The 12488-nt window shown below is 35.3% G+C and overlaps 1 protein-coding gene across 5 annotated transcripts in view; it reads left to right on the top strand.

Annotated features, from left to right (window-relative positions):
- LARS2 (leucyl-tRNA synthetase 2, mitochondrial) overlaps nt 1–12488 on the top strand; it is a 185223-nt gene that overhangs the window by 45277 nt on the left and 127458 nt on the right. Inside the window, exon 1 of one of the 5 annotated variants that reach the window (XM_087945570.1) lies at nt 7810–7936. The exons of the other annotated variants lie outside the window; for them this stretch is intronic. The gene's annotated coding sequence lies outside the window, so the exon portion shown is untranslated. Of the gene's footprint in view, nt 1–7809; nt 7937–12488 lie in introns of those variants that run through there. 5 annotated transcript variants of the gene reach the window in all.

The raw sequence follows: 12488 nt of genomic DNA, 5'->3' as shown, positions 1-12488 counted from the left end.
GGTTTCTTAGGACCAATTATGCCAGCAAAAACAACCTCTAAAGGTTCTTTGGTCTTAAACCCCTTTAGTCTGTTTGCAGGAATAACCTTACTTTTTTCTTGGCTACAAGCATTACAGTTTAAATACTTGCTACAGGGTTTCAATTTTACTCCCTCTGACAATTCACCAGTTTGTTTGAGCATTTTGAAATTAATGTGCCCCAGATGTCTATGTAGTAAATGTATACATTCATCATGTGGCTTAACATTGTTATAAACTGAGTTAGCCATCTTCAACTGGTCATCATGTATCACATATAAATCATTCTCTAAAGTAGCAGTAACACTTTTACCCTCTTTTTCTATTATACAGTTATCTCCCCTAAAGGTTACTACATAACCAATATTAACTAAAGCCCTTATTGATAACAAATTAAATTTCAGTTTAGGTACATATAACATAGTTAAATGCTCATTTATACATGAACAATATGCAGTACCTTCACCAGATGCTTTCATCTTCCATCCATTTGCCAATGATACATGTTGCTTACTTGTGGACATCTTTACAAACCTCTCTCTATCTTTAGTAATGCATTGTGATGCTCCACTATCAACAACCCATAAATCATGGTTTACAGTTGAATTGCTAGACAGAGCTAAACTAACATTCTTCTTAGCCTTCTGGTGATTACCAGTATTCTGTTGTTTTCCCTTCTTACAGAATCTAGTTATATGTCCCCTAGCCCCACAAGAAAAACATTTCCTAACAGCAGTTGAAGACAAATCCTCTTCTTGTGGTTGTTCCTTCCTCAGTTGGTCCCTATCCAGCCATCTTCTTGCTTCTTCTAACAATCTTCCAGTTATGTCAGTCAATGTCAGTTTATCTCTGGGCAGTACTTCCAGAAGATACATAGTCATTATAACTTTCATCCAATGAGGAAAGAATGATGTAAACTTGATGCAGTTTTGAAAATATCAGTTCTTTTTCATGTAACTCTTGAAAAGTTCTTTTCATGAAGTTCAAATGAGCTAACATATCTCCACCTTTCAGAAGACGTGCTCTAAACAGTTTACGTGTAAGATGCATGTGTGCACCTACACTGTCATGAACATAAATTCTCTTCAAATTCTCCCAACACCTAGCAGCAGACTCTTCTCCACGAATATGGACTAGCTGCTGGTCACTCAGTGTTAGTCCAATTATACAAAGAGCTCATTCATTGTTCTGTTTAAAGTCAGCAAGCTTCTTGGCATCGTCCTCATTAGCTGGATTCCAAGCATTTACATCCAGTGGGTCTTGAACTACATTCCATCAACCTTCTCTACGAAGAAGTAGACTGCATTTCATAGACCAGGAAACATAGTTTGTTCCATCCAACTGGGTTATCAGTGATAGACTTGTTGAAGTGACTTGTGCCATCTTTACCAGGATAGTAACCCACAATTAAACAGTAAACAGCTGTCTGTATACAGTACTGTGTATTCACACTAACTCTCAGTTATCTGAGCCTGGTATGGCCTGGGCCCATAACCAGTGTTGAGGTAATTCCCCGTTAGGAGAATGAGCGCATACAGGGAGATGTATTTGAGAGTAGTGTTTGAATAATACACACACAGCACACAGATACACTGTACAGTAAATGTAGGTTTTTACTTCCAGAAAGGTTTAAGCAAAGTTCAAAACAAGCAGTCCAAAGTCATTCACAGGTAAATCAGTCAGTTTTCAATCCAGGGATAATCCAATAACAAAGTCCAGTGTCAAAAACAGTTCAGTATCAGACTTACATCAAATCCAAGAATAACAGTCAATTAGGAGGAACGGCAAAACTCTCCAACAGAAGGAAACAGACTCACTGAGACTTCACTCTCTTCTGAGACTCAGACTAAGACTAAGCAATCCAGGTTTCTGGCTCCATCTTATGGCCATTTGAGAAACCACACCCAATTAGAATTTTTGCATTCCCTTAAAGAGACAATTTTAAAATGTCTATGCTGGTTTATATATTTCCAACCCAGATAGCTGTTAGGTGACTTACATTCCTAACACCCCTTAATCTCTGTGGCCTCTTTATCAACAATTGTCTGTGTTGGTTCAGAGCCAAGGCATCCCAACTTCATTGCCAATGCAATGTTTGGCGTGGGCAACAGATGAGGGTTCAGATTCCAGTAGCACTCATTCAATATAAGAACTCACAATAAACCAACATACAGCTCCCGGCTGACAGCCCCTTTTATGGGAAGCTGTCATCCGTTAACCAATAAGTTTAAAATACATCCACACTTGCAAGGCAGAAGGAAAAGCCTCTGCTCGCACCTGTGCAGACATAACAATTTCCTCTTTCTAGAATATTTAATTCATATTTTACTAGTTCCATTTGATTTTTATCATTTAGTTTTTGCAGGTCTCTCTCTAGTTCCAGTTCAAGTCTCTTAATTATTTTAATACCTTTCATGTTTTCTCCTCCTCCTCTTCATTTTTTCTTCTTTTATAGGAGATCGCTAATCACCTGAAATATGCTTTGGCAGTATCCTAAACATTTTGCAGGGACGTTTCTCCATTTTTATTCTCTTTAAAAAAGAACTCCATTTCCTTCTCCGTTTTCTGTTTCAACTCTTTATTTTCTAATGCTGACTGCCTTAATGTCCATCTTGGTTTTCTTTTTTGTTCTTTCCATTTAACTTTCATTGTCTGCCCAAATACTTGACTCCACATCTACTTCTTGTATATTCTCTTGTAATTCCGATGACATTTATATCATGTAGACCATGATTTATGCATGTTTGAATAGAAAGTATATTGTTTTTTCTCTCGTTTTAATTTCCTCCAAGCATCTTTAATTCCTAATTCCGTGATGGCGAACCTATGGCATGCAGAGCCACTTCTGCCATCACGTGAGAGGTTGCCTGGAAGAGTCCCACTGCACATGCCTGCGTGCCGCTGGCCTGCCAAATTGTCAGGTATCTGACTGATGGGGGGGGGAGACACGCGTGCATGCGCAGAGATGTGTGGGGTGCATGTGTGGGTCTCATGCGCATGTGCAGAGGTGCATGGTACACGGGGGGGTCACGTGCACATGCGCAGAGGGCAGGGTGCTGCATGCATTGCCTTCTGGGTGCTGGCATACGAGCGTGCAAGTGCATGTGCTGTTTTCAGCACGGGAGCCCAAAAAGGTTAGCCACTGCTGACCTAATTCATCTATCATTTTAAAAAAGGTCTTTGGTAACGTTTTCCTAGTTTTTTTGGTTTGTTTTGCTACTTTTATAGTCTAATTTTACATCCATAATTGTGGTGAAATCTCCCACAATACAGATGTTATCATATTCTGTTTCTATAATTTTTTTTATGTAGTTGTTATAAAAAACTTCTTGGTTAGTATTTGGTGCGTATATTACTGTTAATAATGTCCGTTTATAATTCATCATTAGTTCCAATAACAAAATTCTTCCCTCTTCATGTTTGTAAATTTGTTTTGATTCTTTGATGAAGAGGGCTCTTGTTTTCTGTTGTGCTAATGAGACATATAGTTTCCCTATTTTCCAATAGTTTATAATGGGCTTTTTTAATATGTACTTCCTGGAGACAAATCAAATCTGAATTCATTTTTTTTTAATTATTGAAAACGTTTTTCCTTTTCATTGCAGAGTTCAGAGCATTAACATTGACTGACATCAACATAATTTCTTTTTCCATCTTTTTACTTGTAGATCGGTCTAGTTCTTCTAGTGGTTCTTATTTCTCTCTGTTCTTTTGTTCTAGCTTCTTCCTGTTCCGCTCTTTCTTTTTGCTCCCTTTCACTCCCTTTTAGCTGTAATGGTTCCTCTTCATCCGATACTTTTTGTCTCTTATCATCTGTTTTATCTCTTTTCTCCTTTTCTTCCTCCATGCCAAAGTATTAATCAAATTTAATCACCTTATCTATTGAATCTAGCCTATATCTTTTTTATGCCAAGTCACCAATAGATCTTCAGGTATCAGCCACCTAAAATGTACATCATATTTGATCATTTTTCTTGCCACAGATTGGTATTCTCTTCTTACGTCTCACACTCTTTTCAGTATCTCTTTTAGGATAATTATTTCTTTCTCTTTGTACACCATTGGCTTTCCTTTCTCTTTTTGAAGTATTTCCATTCTGGTCATTTTTTTCAGGAACCTAATGTGTACTTCTCTGGGGAGTCTGTTCCTCCTTACATAGCCTGTATGGACCTGAAATATTTCATCCATCTCTGTTAATGCCTCCTGTTTGCTCACTTCCAAGATTTCAGCCAACAACTCTGCCATTTTATCAGGGAGGTCTTCTCCCTTCTCTTCTATATTTTGAAATCTTAGGAAGTATTCAGCTTTTTCCATCTCCAGGGATATTATTGAGGCCTCCAGGCTCTTGTCCACTTGGGTTAGTCTCTGATCCATTTCCACCATCTTTTTCTCAGTTTGTTCTGATTTTTCCTCTACTTTCTAAATTCTTTCTTCATTTTTTATCATTGTTTGTTGGATACTTTCCACTTTATCATCCATTTTTGTATTCTTTCATGTAGTTTGGTCATTGACTCCTGTATTGATTTGAACATCGCTTTTGTTTCCGACTGCATTGCGTTTCTTTCCTGCAATAGAAAATGGTCCAAGGATCTCTGGCTTGCCGGACTTGGGGCAGCAGATGCTGCTGCTGAAGAGGGAGCTGAAGTAGTTTTCTTCATCTTTCAATATTAACACATGAAATAGATAATAGCTTCACAACACACTTCCAAGTATTCCACTATTCCCTCCCAGTTGTCTCCCAACTTCAATATACTTTTTTGTAACCAAATTCCCATTAGTAGATTCCTCTATCCCTCTTTTTACCCCTTCTATCCAAATAGCCTGTAATATATCGATTCAAAGATACTTTTAAGTATAGTTTTTTCAACCTTCTTCTCTTCTTTTTTACAACAATGTTATGTAGAAATAGAATATGAATACTAATTAGTTTCCTAAAGTCCTCCAAATCCAAAATATTGCCTCTCACAGATTTTATAAGGCAAACCAAAATATCTCTCACAGGTCATCTTTGTTTCTTCTTCTTTTCCTCTTTGGTGTATAGGCTATCAAAATTTATTTGTAATCCACTTAGGCCCACAAATGTCCCCAACAATCTTTCACACAACATCTCAAGAGTTCTTGTAGAACGATTTTAGTCTCTTCCTTTCTTCTCCTTCTCCAATTATGATATCAAGAATTAGTCATGTTCCATGAAAGAGAATTATAATCCAGTCCAATTTGACAAGTCTTTATATTTTCCCAATTTCTAGATTTTGAGAGTCTTAAAGGCAAGCAGGAAAATACAAAAGAAGGAAAAAGAAAATCCAAAGGTGTTCTATTCACAGTGTTCCCAGCAGCAGCCTGCTTACTTGTTTATTATCTGATAAAGCCAGAGAGCTGCTAATTTTGCACAGTCATAGTTCTTCCACTCTCTGCTCCAGTCTTCCAGGCAAAACAAGTTGCAGATATCAAAAGATTGTTCTTGATTCATTCACTATAATCAACATCCCGAGGTCATGTCTATTCAAAAGTCCTTTCACTTCTTAAACATGTTCTCTGCCAGCAAGTACTAATAGATGGCGCACTTGATCTGTTTCATCTATTTTAGTCCCATCACTCCTTAATTTAAAGCTTGAAGTTTTTTCCTTTTTACAGTGAAAAGTTTCCAATTTTTAATTAAAAAAAAGGACAACAGAATTTCACCCCAGTAGTGCCTTAATCTCTCCTTTCTATCTCTTCCATATTTTTGTAGCAAAATAATTAGTTCTTCTGTGTCTTATTTTTAATTATTATTAATGATTGAGCGCCTTTTTGCCACCAAATCCAGAAGTGGAAGGTTTAAAATCCCACTTCCTGTTCTTTAGTCTCACTCTCAATTAAATCCACTTTTGAGGGAGAACCAAGTCTTTCCTTTTAAGGCAGAGGTTAGAAAAATCTCACCTAGAACAAACACACTGCTTGATGATCTTCTTTTAACTTTCTGGTCTGGCTGCCTCAGCTTCTGGTAGCTCATAATGGCTGCCTATCATTCCTCACTGGTCTGAGAGGTTTTTCTCTGCTCCCACAGAGATTTGTGCTATTTTATAATAATGGTTTATTAAAATAGCAATGGTGACTTGTTCATATATAAGACTGAGCCATTAACTATGGTCCCTGTTTTCTTCCATTAATGAAACCACTACAGCTGCATCAAAAGCTTTTGAGGACCCTCATATAAGAATTGACAATGCAGGATTTTGCAGGAACAACCAAACATATGATACCCTGCATGGCATCCACAAAACGTCAAAATGAAATAAAAATGCATTTTAAAAAATTGACCAAAATCTTTAGAGATTCTAAAACATCACAATATTTGCATGTTGTCATATAAATTTAGTGATAGATTGAAATTAGGATTAAAATTGTAATTAAAAAATGGGCTTCCAAATCAATCAATGGCCAGAAAGATTTAAAAAAATAATTGCCAAAATCTCAACAAATTCAACTTTCCTTGCAGAATCCTTGTGATCCACATATCACAATTGGGGACAGTTGCCACAAATCACACTGTGGCTTAACACAGTAACTGAATTCACACATCATACTAAACCAATAACAAACAAACCACACTGTGGCTTAGCAAAAAAATTCAATACAAGTTTCTTTAATCCTGTTACCTATAGTCAATAATTGGAGACAAACAAGGAAATGCAAAGTAATAATAATGTCAGAATGTGGGGAAAGGTTATTTAAGAGCATCATTACAATTTGAAGACACTGAGAAAGAATAATGGTTTTTGATATAAGCCTACAATTCTAATACAGTAATATATCTTTCCTTTCTTAGGGTAGAAGCAGGCAAATTTGTCCAAAATACTGAAAGTGCATTTTTCACTTATTTATTCATTTTTCACTTATTTATTCAATGTATATAAACCTACTTTCAAAGTAACTGTGCAATACGAACAAGGTTAAACTCTCACAGCAGCAAACAAAATATGACATATACTTACAGGAGGTTCAAACTTAGAAGGAAGTTCCAACTTCAAATTGGTATGTTAAAGGGTGCCAGTAGACAATTAGTAATTGATTTAATATTGATCAAACTAAGATGGAAAGTGTATACTGAGACACTGTGTTATAGAGATGTCAACATCCAAGATACCTTAGAAGATATTTCATACATCTAGATCTAGTAGATGCAGTGTGGTCAGCACTCTGCTCATTACCAAGTTGAAAAGTTATAGGAACCAATGTCCACTGAAATATGGCAAGCAACAGAAGTAGTAGCAAAGATTCTAACTAAACTATGGCAGCAAATCTGGAAAATAATACAAGGGTCAATTAATTGGAAGAGGTTGATCTACATTCCAATTCAAAAGAAAGGAGACGTGATCCAGTATGCAAACTATTGTACACTATCCTTAACTACACATTCTAGCAAAATAGTGCTCAGCACAGATTAAAGCCCTACATAAAAAAGAGAAGCCAAGTTCAAGCTGCCTTTGAAAAGGTCAAGTGGCACAAGAAAGTATTGCTAAACACACTGGATAATTGAGAAAGCCCACAGATTCCAAAAAAAGAAGTCACCGTGTGCTTCATTATTTGTAGATTCATGTGGAACAGAATAGCTTCAGATTGGGACTTCCAGTTGACATCGCGACAAACCCAGTAGCAGAGAACGGAAAGCTCCGTTCCTGCACTGGTCTTCAGCTGTTTGTGGACTCCGAAAGGAGCTGAAAACCGCCTTGGAGGGGCAGTGAAGCTGTGGAGGGGTGCTCTGTGAGGTCTCTGTGAGGTCTCAGAGGAGAACACAACTCCTCTGTGGAACCCTAGAGCTTTTCTTTGCCATGATGGTGAGAAGAGGCTGATCAAAATGGCTGCCACCAAGTCGCGACAGCTGTGAACACCGAAGCATTGTGCAGGAGAGGAGAAAGTGGATGATATATGGAACTGGGTAAGAAAAACTATTTAAAATTTACCCCAAAAAGTTTATGCCAGGAAAAAAGGATTTCACTGTTACATTAAAAGCGGCGGTATAAGCACCAAGAGCAAAATTCTAAAAATGGAAAGGGGGGGGGAGGAGAGAAGGTAATTTTCAGAACATAGAAAATACAGAAAATTGGAATCTCAAAGAGGACAAATTGTTTTTTGGAAGCATATTAAAATATTGGAACCAGATATTTTAAAATTTGGATTTTTTACTATGATACTTTAAAATTGAAAACTGGCTAAAATAACAGAATTTAACTGCGTCACCAGCGAACAAGATATTCCCAGGAAGCAGAAATTAATATTGAAGTGACTTTGAAAGTTTTAACAAAAGGATTGAAAATAAGATATAAGAAATAAGATATGAGAACTGATTTTGTCATGGATATTTGATTTGTCTTTGGATGTTTAGATTATTGGATTTAAAAAAAAAAACATTAAAAGAAGTTAAATGAGATGTTTTACCAGCAAGAACAAAACGGAAACTGGGCAGAAATGGCGTTGATATTTAAGGCTATTAAGGACAGCTGGGAGGGAGTTCTTAATAAAATGCAGAGCATAGAGGAAAGGCTGGAAAGGAGCGAGTGAGACACACAAGAAGAAGAGGAATTAATTAGAGGATCAGAAGAGAACACAGAAAAAAATCAATAAATAGACTATGATGATGAGAAAGAAGACAACAAATATAATAATAATGGCTGTAATAAGCAGAGAGTGTGGAATGAAAAGAGGGAATAATTGCAAAATGATTCCCCTGAGAGAGAGAGATAAAAACAAGAGCAGACATTTTGAAAGTTAGACAATGGAACAGGGTGGAGAAGGGAGAACAGCTTAAAATGACAGGTTACGGTATGGAGGCAGACAGGGACAAAGATTTGAGAAAGGAATATGGGAGACGAGCTATGAAGAGAATGTTTAACATGTTAAAACAAATAAGAGATGATGACTAAAGAAAAACTTTGTTCTTTTTAAATTTATTTTCTCTTTTTCTTTTCTCTCTTAATACGGTAAAGATATAATTAAATTTAGAATAAGGTTGAAAATTAGTGAGACAGGGACTAATGGAATATATGAGATGGAATTTGAATGATAATTAAAGTAGTGATTAGTATAAAAACAATGTATTGAAATATTAATTAAATGGAACTTGAATGATTGTTAAAGTAGTGATTTAATATGAATAGGACTATTATTAATAGAGTTACAAGGACTTGTCAAATGCACTAAATATGATTACTGATGTTTCATTTGTGGCAAAAGGAAGGATATATTTGAGGAATGAAATATTATATTTAAAAAAGGGAATATTCTTGGGAACTGTAGTGGCATAACTAAAAGTTAGAACTGGGATAGAATTGGAGATGGGGAAAATAATGGTATACAATATAGTGGTGATATTATATTTGAATAATATGAAGATTAACATAAAAGAACCAATATAATGAAATATTGAATGTATACATGAATAGAAGACTATAATGGAATATAAGGATGTGTATTAATGCTAGAATGAAATAAGATTAGGGAAAAATATATATTACTAATATGTTATTGGATGTAAAATATAAAACACCCAGGTGCTATGTTGTTCACACATTTATATGTATGTAAAATAAAAATAAAAAACTTTGGGGGGAAAATAGCTTCAGATTGGCTAAGATTTGTGACAAGGCTCTTTATCCTTCCCTTGTTTATTCAACCCATATGCTGAATATATATTCAGAGAAACTAGTTTTTTAAAGCTATTTTTAAAATCAGAGGAAGAAATATAAACAACCTTTAATATGTTGATGACAGAACTCTGCTAACCCCAAATGCAAGGATTTGCAAGTTCTCATAATAATATCTAGTAATAAGTAATGAAAGTTAAGGAGCAAAGTGAAGAAAATGAGACTAAAGTTAAATGTAAAATACAATACGTAGAACAACCATATTTAGAATTGTCAACGAAGATTTTGAAGTGGTAGGTAGCAACCCTTTTAGGTTCAACCATCAACTGTAAAGGATTGGAAAGATATTAAAATGCTGTGATTTGTCTGTACCTACAAGTTCAAAATTGTGAAAATCATACTATTCTCTGTGACATTTGAGAGAAGTTAAAGTTGGACTTTCAAATGGCAGAATAGAGAGAGGATGGGCACTTTTGAACTTTGTTTTTAAAGAAGTCTCTTGAGGATTCTTGATTATCCATTGATAGCCAAAAGTACAAACAAATAGATCATCAAACAAATCATTCTAGAGTTCTCACTTGAGATGCAAATGACCAGGTTTAAATTATGCTACTTTAGACACATTATAAAAAGGCATAGCTCCTTGTAGTAGACTCTAATGTTAGAAAGAAAAAAAGAAAGAAAGGAAGGAAGGAAGGAAGGAAGAAAGGAAGGAAGGACGGACTAGGAAGCAGGGTGAATGGATTGTCAGTGGTAATGGGTGCACCATTGGAAGAAATGAAAGACCAAGTTGGATGGTCTTGGGGAAAATCTGTATCGTTGCTGGGAATCAGAAACAACTTGATGGTACATAATAATAATAATAAATCATTGTGGCCCAAGGCCAGAGGAAAGAACTGCCATATTTTTTTGCACTATAAGATGCTCCAGACCATAAGATGTATCTAGCTTTTGGGGAAGAAAATAAAATCTGCCTCTGCCTCCTAGCAATTTGTCTCCTTGCAGCAAACAGCAAACAGCCTGCTCCGCTTCAGCACAGCCTGATTGAGCATGAGCAGCTGATTGGCAGTTGGATTGGTCTCCAGGAATACCGCTGATCAGCTGTTCCTGGCTGCGGGGATTGTTGCTGCCTATCGCCACCGTTGCCTATTGCCGCCTCCATTGAGCCCCATTTTCAGCCTCCATGTGCCCCTTTTTTGGCCTCCATGCACCCTGTTTTTGAACTCCGCATGTCATTTTATTAAGTTCTTCAAAAAATTTTATATGTAGTTTAATTGGAATTGTCTGAAATAAGTATAAAATTTTTGGAAGAATGTTCATTTTAATAGAGGCAATCCTGCCCAATAATGAAAGTTGCAGCCTGCCCCATGATTCTAGATCTTTCTTTACTTGTTGCAACAGTTTGTCATAATTATTCTCCTTAAGTGTCTTGCGATATGGTGTCAGCCATATTCCTAAATATTTAACTTTCTTTGTCACCTGGATTCCCATAACTTCTTCTAAATCTTTTTTCTGTTTTTCTGTTAAATTTTTAGTCATTAATTTTGTTTTCTTCCTATTAATTTTGAGTCCTGCTACCGCTCCAAATTGTTCTAGTTCGTTTATCAATTGTTGTCCTCTTTCTATTGGTTCCTCAATAAAAAAAACCATATCATCGGCAAACGCTTGCAATTTGTATTCTTCTTTCTTAACCTTTAATCCTTTAATCTCTCGGTTTTGTCTAATTCGTGTTAATTTTGTCCTCTACTTTGAAGATGTCCGCTTTCATTTCTGCTTTTAATTTTCCCATCTCCTTTTTTAATTCACTAATATCTGCTCTTTTTTTGTTATGATTTTTTATCATTATTTCTTGTAGTTTCATCATCGATTCTTGTAGGGTTAGCAAAGTTGATTGAATATTGGCATTCAAGACATTAGCTTGTTTTCCCACTGGTAGCGTTTCTTCTATGGTTTTTTGAACCGTGGGCGAAGCTGTTGCCAGGGTAGTTGTTAATGTCGGGGTAGCCTTCCTTCCAGTTTTCAGAGCCGTAGTCATTGTAGAAGTCATTTCTTTTAATATTTGTTTCTGTCGTTGGATTATATTAGTTATATTATCCCAAATTACCATTCAGTATTATAACCCCTATATTAGAATTATCCAGTATCTAATTGCTTAGTCCACCTATCTACTAGGTAGCTGTATTCTGTATTCTTAACTGGTTACTGAAATATATGAATATATATTATTTTTAATCCTAATTCTAAATCACATATATAATTTTATGAAGTCTGTGTTCAAGTTCTATGCAACACTATATAGCACTATATAAGGTTCCATATAATAAATATATATAATAAATAATATATCAAATAAATATATATAATAAATAATATATCAAATCTAACCAAGTTTAGGTTTTATGAGTTTGTAAGTATTGTAAATATATATGTATTCTTATCTAACCCTATCTGGCCCTATTTTAAGTATTAGATATTCTAAATATTCTTAGTCACCAGTATTCTTAAACATAAACAGTATTATTTCCTTCCCCAATAGATTGGTTATAATCACACACTATACTATTAAGATATTAAATATTAAATATTAAGCCTTATACTTATTGATTAAATAGTTCTTAACGTTCTTGCTATTTTCTCTGTCAATCTGGTCAAAGTATAACTATCCCTGTTATTTGTGAATTAATCAAAACAATTAAATCAGTTATCTAGCAATCTAATATAACGATCAGTACTCCTTTCCTCAATGAATAAATTTATAGTCGTTATAAGGAGAAAATGAAAGGAGAGAAAAAATTCTTCATACCACCAGAAAATCAGTAAATGAAAGCAAAAGAAAAGGATTAAGCA

This window comes from Notechis scutatus, chromosome Z, assembly GCF_049901735.1.
Source record: "Notechis scutatus isolate UNSWTSFEM ecotype Mainland chromosome Z, rNotScu1.2, whole genome shotgun sequence".
In the NCBI taxonomy this organism is placed as follows: domain Eukaryota; kingdom Metazoa; phylum Chordata; class Lepidosauria; order Squamata; family Elapidae; genus Notechis; species Notechis scutatus.
The sequence above is the reverse complement of the archived record's forward strand: the minus strand, read 5'-3'. Positions and strand labels throughout refer to the sequence as shown.